An 8,605-nucleotide genomic window follows, 5' to 3' on the forward strand; every position below is an offset into this window, starting at 1 on the left:
ACTTGGTGAGCTTGTTATTTAGGGTGCCATTTTTCCTTTTCACAGCTCCACCGCTGGCTGGGTGATAAGCACAGTGCTGTCTCAGATCAATACCCAAGTGTCGGCTGATCTGTTTTAATGCTACACTTATGAACGGAGTAGCGGGTCATTCGGATTGAGTGACGAAACGTATCTCTACAACAAACTTGTGTCCAGATGAACTGATTCAACTTTGTGGATTTGTGTACCTGGATTATTGAGCATGCATCAACAGATTCTGACTCACTTCGGCAAGGATTGCCTCAAACTCGTACGAGAAAACGGCACGTAAGATGGCTGACTACAGGAACCACCTGCGATTTAACATCAGATGCAGACAGAGCAGGATCACACCTAAGAGCCTGCAACTCAGATCTTCTGACAAAGGTCACCGAGCTAGCAAGATCATTCAGAAGGCACAGAACCAGCTATTGAATGAACGGGTGAGACAAACTAACTTCACAATCGATGTCTTAAAAACTATAGAGGAGCAGATTGTACAAAGACTTACATCACATCTAGATGAGCCCACTCTCCAACAGGTGATTAACTTCACTCAGAAGGCTCGTCTAGGACAACATGAAAAGTCAAAAATCAGGCAGCGAAAAAAGTTTGACTTGCTTGCTGCAGGACAGAAACACCAACAGACCATGGATGGCCGAAAGAGGAATGAAGGGCAAACACACCCTGGTGATGTGGACAAGTGGGTGAAGAACTTGTCGGACAGACAACTCACACAAGCGGAGAAAGACATCTTGGCTAAGGGGTTGAATTTCGCTGTTACACCAAAGCAAGTCCCACTAGTGGAACTGATCACAGCCACAGAATCAGCAATCCGCAACAACAACATCTCCGACCTGGAAGCGGAACAGTTGCGGATGAAAGTGTCAGCTTGCCTGAGTAATGCAAAGCCACCGCCATCCAACATCAGCAGAGACGAGAGGTATGCACTTACTACACTTAGTAAGGACAATAACATCATCATACTTCCTGCTGACAAAGGTAGATGTACTGTTCTATTAAACCAGATAGACTATCATGAGAAAGTGATGTTGTTACTTAGTGACACTAACACTTATGGGCTGCTGAAACGAGATCCAGGTAGTAGCTACAAGAAAAAGGTGATAGATTGTCTGAAAGTTTTAGAACAGAACAATGCTATTGACAGGGTTTTTGTACTACAAATTATATCCGGGGGAAGCTACACCTAGTCTGTATGGGTTACCTAAGATACACAAACAGGATGTACCTTTACGACCCATTGTTTGTATGATTAACTCTGTGACTTATAACATTTCTAAGTTTCTAGCATTGATTCTCAACCCGTTGGTAGGTAGCACGGAACACCACATTCAGAACACCATGGATTTTGTGGACAAGGTGAAGGGCGTCATCATTGAGATGGAGGAAACAATGGTCTCATATGATGTTACATCCCTCTTCACGTGCATTCCGGTTGCTGAGGCAGTGGAGGTGGTCCGTAAGAAACTACAAGGCGACTCCACCCGGAGCACGAGGACCACCCTTACCATGGACCAGGTGTGCACACTCCTAGAACTGTGTCTTCAGTCCACCTACTTCTCGTACAGAGGACAGTTCTACAAACAGAAACATGGGTGTGCTATGGGGTCTCCAGTCTCACCTATTGTTGCAAACCTGTACATGGAGGAAGTGGAAAAGAAGGCACTAAGGACCTACTCAGGGACACCACCGAGTCATTGGTTCAGATATGTGGACGACACCTGGGTTAAAATAAAATCAGAGGAAGTACCACATTTCATGGACTACATCAACTCGGTGGACAAACACATCAAGTTCACAAGGGAGGATGCAAGCGACAACGTTTTAGCCTTCTTAGACTGTGAAATTGCTAGTAAAGATGGGGGACGGTTAAAAGTAAATGTTTACCTCAAACCAACGCACACGGACCAGTACTTAAGGTTTGACTCCCATCATCCTTTGGAGCACAAACTAGGAGTCATCAGGACGCTGCACCACCGGGCGAACAGCATCCCCACAGACACTACGGCTAAGGATAGAGAGAAATCTCATGTCAAGAAGGCCCTGGGTGAATGTGGTTATCCCAACTGGGCATTCGTAAAAGCGGGAAAAATGCCCAAACACAGCTCCAGTGGATCGAAGGGAGGAGAAGAACAACCGCGGTCTAAGCGCAAACCAGTGGTGATTCCGTATGTGGTGGGAGTATCGGAACAATTAAGATGGATATTCTCCAAACACCGTGTTTCAGTTGCTTTCAAACCCCAGAACACGCTACGCCAGAAATTAGTTCACCCTAAGGACCGGGTTCCTCGACAGAAACAGAGTAACGTAGTGTATGCTGTTAGGTGCCGGGAGGATTGTCGGGAACTGTACATCGGGGAAACTAAACAGCTACTGGTGAAACGGATGGCCCAACATAGAAGATCGACCTCTTCCGGCCAGGGCTCTGCGGTTTACACCCACCTGCAAGCCAGCGGCCACTCATTTAATGATGAAGATGTGCAGATCCTTGACAAGGAGGAACACTGGTTTGAACGTGGAGTCAAAGAGGCCATTTACGTGAAGAGGGAACGACCATCTCTGAACCGGGGAGGGGGCCTGAGAGTACATCTCTCACCATCATACAATGCCGTAATTGGAGCTTTACCCCAATCATGTGTGAAAGACACACATGACCATTGTCATTAATGGTCATTGTAAATTTCATATGGACCTGATCACCAGTTCCATTGTTATGCAATGGGCAGTGATCAGTCGTTATGCAAATCAACTGCATATAAGGTTGGGGTATTCAACACCAGCTCAGACTGAAGAAGTCATTCGGATTGAGTGACGAAACGTATCTCTACAACAAACTTGTGTCCAGATGAACTGATTCAACTTTGTGGATATGAACGGAGTACCATTATCACTAGAGATTTTACCTGGAATGAGGGATGATTTCTTTAGTTTAGATTTCAGTGCCTTAGCTACAGCCTTTGAATCTTGTTGGGTTGTTGGAAATGCTTCAATCCATTTTGAGAACATGTTCACAATTACCAAGCAGTATTACAAATACAACATTTTTGTGAATAAGAAATAAAGGCTCTAGTGAACCAATGTTTTATAAGGAATGCACTAATCCCCCTTTTTTACACATGGTGCTTCCCATGGGTCAGTTCTGAACAAATATTTTGGGCGATACTGTTTACCATCAGCGCTAGACCACACACCACCAGAGACAACACCACCTGCTTTTCCGCCTCTCCACTCCTCATCAGAATTAGCCCATTATTGGATTTTAGGAACCTGAAAAATAGTTTGGTGTTAGAATCCTGTACAACAGACAAAACATTCTTATATGGTATTTTAGCTTTCACTTTGCCTCTACCCTGTAAAACAGAATCAAACATGTTAGTATAAGCTCCACACTTATGAACAGCAACCTGTTTTGGAATTAGATAGCATCACGCAACTGTGAAGCCAAAGAGTTGTTGGCAGTGTGGTTATCAGAACTAAATAATAAATAAAAAAACATTTGTGTCTCCAAATTCCCTACTGTCTGTGTAAATGGATAAGGTTTTGCCTTCCACAAAATGTACATACTTCAATTAGAATAATATAATATTAAGGAACCACATCATGAATGTAACAACATAATGAACGATGACCACTCTAATGCCTACTTGTCTCTTGCCAGTTTCAGGGTTACAACAATCAATTCCAGTTTAGGATTAAGGGGTAAGGTTTCCAGCAGATCTGGCCTGGGGAGGAAAGCTTATTAGTTATTAAGACAGTCATGTGGTTCATCATCCTCTTCTGCGTACAACCTAGTAGCTGGATTCAAGACATTGTACCAATTTATGGTAATGTTAATCATTCAAAAAAAAACATTAATTGTAACAATTGAAAATAAAAAATAAATAAAATAGTCCAGAGGTCTCCGTCTGACACCGTACTTCTGGAGCAAAACTGAAACCATACAGTCATGTTTCTTAGGTCTAGATGGGTCAGACAGTCCAAGTGTAGGTGTAGTCTGCAAGCATAATTTTCAGTCAACAAAAGCTTGCACAGTCCATCTTCTGTCCACTTGACTTACTGTGTGCAGTGAGGCCTTGTCCATGAGCAATTTCTCTCAGTGGTGCCTCCAACATCTAATAATTAGGGGATAAAGGTTCTACGGTATGACATGCCCAAAAAGATAGCGCTTGCTTGTTAGTAACATGTTTAGGAATATGCATGTTTAGGAATCTTCTTAATGGCAGCAATGTGATCAGGTAAAATAGTCTTATCTGATGCTGAAATATAATGGCAATACCCCATGACCATTACCTGCTTTTTGACTAATTATAATTTAGACAAACTAGCTTTGTGGCCCTCTTTAACGAGGTGCTGCAGCTGTACCACTAAGTCATCCTAGCACTGTTATTTATTCATTTATTTATTATGACTTTCTCAAGGCACAATGACACTTGGCTATAAAAGAAACTTAAACCTTGATGTGATCCCTTTGAATACTTTAGTCTTTAATAGGTACTGTGTTTGAAAAGAACAATATTTAGGCTAATTCAGAGGTTTAATTCTCACAGCCTTTGGCCCCTTTTACCAAACCAACATAATTTTTCCCTTAGCCCACAAATGGCTTGGCACCTCTGCCAACCTTGGTTGTATGTCTGTAGACAACAGACCTAGCGAGGCGGTGAAGGTGAGAATCTCCACAGTCCTTAACTTAAACTGTTCTAATTGCATGCACAGTAATTAAAAGCCTTTTTTTTCTAACTCTTGTTGGATTTTTTACCCACTCTGATTAATAAATTAAACAAATGTAGGATTGCTGGTTAATTCCCAATTGTTTGACTTGTTGGCCCTACAAAACTCAGGGCCCAATTCTTGCCATTTGCCATGCCCAGGCCTTGCTAATAAAACATGCGGTACGAAACCTAGTACATCAAACAAATGACCAGGACAGAGCAAAAAACATTGGACAAGCTACATTGGTTTTAGATCAATAAATATTTTCTAGAAAGAAAAAACAATTCTGTTAAAACATTTTTTTTTCTGTACCATATTGCCTCGAAACCTACATATGATCCATATGAACGTGTTGTAAAATGTAGCTCATCTGGTGATATGAAAACTACTTCCTCACTCCTGACTTGTTCTTTAGCCAAACCTACAAGATATGTAGTGACCTTGGTCACTGCATCAGGGCTGATTCTCCATTCATCACATAAGTGTCATACTCTCAATTATATACATTCAAGTGGCTATAGGCAATGTTCTATATTTGGGTCTATAAGTGAGTAAAATACAAAATAGAATATTAAACACACTTATGAAATACACTAAGATAGTTTTAGGTGGTGTGTGTGTAGAACTATACTCATCTGCTCAATCAGTCGGCTGCTTCCCCAGACTTCTTGGCTGTGTGTCCCTTCTTCTCACAGCTATAGCATGTGACTGATATTATTTGGGCAGTTCTTTGAAAAGTGTCCAGTCTTCCCGCGTTGTAACACACTGTATCCAAACAGATAGATGGATAGATAGATAGATACTTTATTGATCCCGAAGGAAATTAAAGCCCCAGTAGCATAATACAACAAATAATTAACAGTACAAAACAAAACAAAAGCAAACAGAAAAGTAAAAATAGAACAGAGTCTTTCTTGTGATTAACATAAAATGAATAACTGGTAACTGTAATGATGCATGAGGTATATTGCTAGTGTAAAAATTGAATAGTAATTAAATTATTAAATTATTAAATAGTAAAGTGACATGTGACAATATTGCACAATGAGGCCAATATAGCCAAATATATACATACACATATACACCCATATACATACATATTCACACATGCAAATACATACACATATATACTCATGTACACATATGCAAATACCTACACACATATATACATACATATATATATATACACCTGCACATGCACACAAGTGCATACAAGTGCATACGAGTACGTACACACATGGCTACACTAGAAACCCTCAGTCTTTAGCTACAGTCAGCCGTCCCTACCTGGTGGAGTTGTAGAGCCTAATGGCTCTGGGTACGAATGACTTTCTAAGCCTGTCCGTGGAGCAGCTCTGAGACAGCAGCCTGTCACTAAACATACTCCTCTGTTTAATAATCACTGTATACAGTGGGTGACTGACATTGTCCATGATAGAATAGAGTTTACACAGTGTCCTCTTTTCTGCCACTGTTACCAGTGGTTCCAGTTCAATGCCTACCACTGCACCAGCTCGTCTAATCAGTTTGTCCAGTCTTGCTTCGTCTTTCTTTTTAATGCTGCCACCCCAGCACAGCACCGCATAAAAAAGAACACTGGCTACAACAGATTGGTAGAACATATTCAGGAGTTTGTTGCATACATTAAAGGACCTTAACCTTCTAAGAAAATAGAGCCGGCTCTGTCCCTTTTTGTATAGAGTGTCAGTATTCACTGACCAGTCCAGTTTGTCATCCAGTTGCACCCCTAGGTATCTGTAGCTCCTGACAACTTCCACAGCATTCCCTTCGATGGATACTGGTTGCGTAGGCCAATCTGACCTGCGAACAGGCAGTGGATCTACTGTCAGTATGTCCACCATGACCCCATCCTAATCCATGGTAACGCCCACTGGCTGCATGCAGGTTCCTGCTCCTCTTTCTTTTTTTCTCTCTTCTTTTTTATTTTTATTTTATTATTATTATTATTATTATTTTAACACTGTCTTTTTAGCATAGACTGTATCTTCAATCAGGCAAAATCCCAGGTAATGCAAGTGTTTTTATCATGTTTCAAATCTCAGGACTCAGTTCATTTTAGATGTGTCTTTCATGAGATGATATCAGCAGGATTGCAACTGTCTCTTGGTGTCAAGCTTGGGCGGAGTCATCGTTGATGTCTGGTGGCTTTAGCTGATGAAGTTCAACAATTGCACTACTCCATCGTGCGTTCTGGTCATCAAACAGCTTGGACTCTTTCGCCGGCCTCGTTATATTCACAGGGGCTCACGGAGAAAGCTTGTTTATTTTCGAAACGGTAACGCTATTCCGTCCTTCTGGTCAGCCGTGCGCACTGTCGCTCAGCAAACACGTCATCAGAGCACTGCTGCCTTGCACACTAGTAGCGGCGTCGTCTCCATGACAACGCTGTCCACGGAGTGGGATGGGAAACGCGGAGTGAATTCTGCACATGATCTTGTCCGCAATTACTCATTGAATTTCAGACCTATTCATCTCAGGTGTGTTCAGCCTGACACATCGGCGCTCAGCTGGCCTGTCCGGGTACGCCCACTTCGCCGTAGAAGAGAGGGAGCGGTACAGTCAGACTCACTTCAATGCATCCCTTCAGTGAAGCCTGCTTTCAGAGCCAGAGGTGTGATAGGCAGTAATTTGCAGAAAATATACTGTGCGTCTCCGTCGGAACTGGAGTATCGCTCTATTGTACAGATGGCACTTATAAATGCCCGTTCAATTTCAAACAAAACTTTTATGCTGAATGATTTTATTTCTTCTAAGGATCTTGATTTTATGTTTATAGTAGAGACGTGGATGAAGCCTGGTGAGAGCTGTCAGCTCTCCGAACTGTGCCCACCAGATTATAGATGCTTTAATTGCCCAAGATTAATTGGGCGTGGGGGTGGACTTGCTGCTGTTTTTAAAAACAGTTTAAATTGTTCTCCTGTGTCTTTGGGGGTATTTGAAAGTTTTGAACTGCTGGCTTTTAAAGTTTTAAGTGATAACCCAGTGCTTTGTGTTGTAATTTATCGGCCACCTAAGACAAATGCATATTTTCTTTTAGAATTCTCGGAATTGTTGTCATCCATTGTACTTGACTTTGATAAGATTTTATTGTTAGGGGATTTTAACATGCATGTAGATGACAGTGCAAGTGGATGGTCCAAAGAATTCTTAGATACTGCTGAATCTTTTAATTTTGTGCAACATGTGTCAGGCCCAACCCATGTTCGTGGACATACTTTGGATTTGGTTTTTACTTTAGGGCTTAGTCTAAATTCTCTGTGGTCGGAAGATTTGGGAATTTCTGACCACAAATGCATTTGCTTTGAGTCTATCTTTCAGTCTAAAGCTGCAAATTCCAAACACATTAGATGCTCTCGGCTTTTTAATGAAGACACAGCGGCAAAATTTTCAGCTATATTTAATGATTTATCTGCACCATTATTGCAGTCTGCAGATCTTACTGTTATGGCTGATTCTTTTAATGATTTATGTTTAACAGTTTTAGATGAGGTAGCTCCATTTAAGACCAGATCTAAATTAACAACTCTATCTCCTTGGTTAAACAGTGAAATTCTGGATCTCAAAAGGAAACGTAGACAGGCGGAGCGTAAATGGAAACAGTCCCAGCTTCAGGTGCACTACCTGTATATGAGTGATTTGATGGTGGTGTACAACAGTAAAGTTAAGGATGCAAGAGCTGCATATTTTAATAACTTAATTACTGTTAATAGGCATAGGCCAAGGTTCCTGTTTTCTACCATTGATTCTCTCATTAATGGTGTTGAGTTGAACAGGCAAGATTCAGACATTGGATGTGAACAGTTTTTAGAGTACTTTTTAAACAGAATCACTGAAA

The 8,605-nt window shown here is 41.4% G+C and overlaps 1 pseudogene; it reads left to right on the forward strand.

The window, feature by feature from the left end:
- Positions 1-241: 241 nt before the first annotated feature.
- LOC134311866 (uncharacterized) lies at positions 242-6,407 on the forward strand (annotated as a pseudogene).
- Positions 6,408-8,605: the final 2,198 nt, after the last annotated feature.

Source organism: Trichomycterus rosablanca, chromosome 4 (assembly GCF_030014385.1).
Source record: "Trichomycterus rosablanca isolate fTriRos1 chromosome 4, fTriRos1.hap1, whole genome shotgun sequence".
Classification (NCBI taxonomy): domain Eukaryota; kingdom Metazoa; phylum Chordata; class Actinopteri; order Siluriformes; family Trichomycteridae; genus Trichomycterus; species Trichomycterus rosablanca.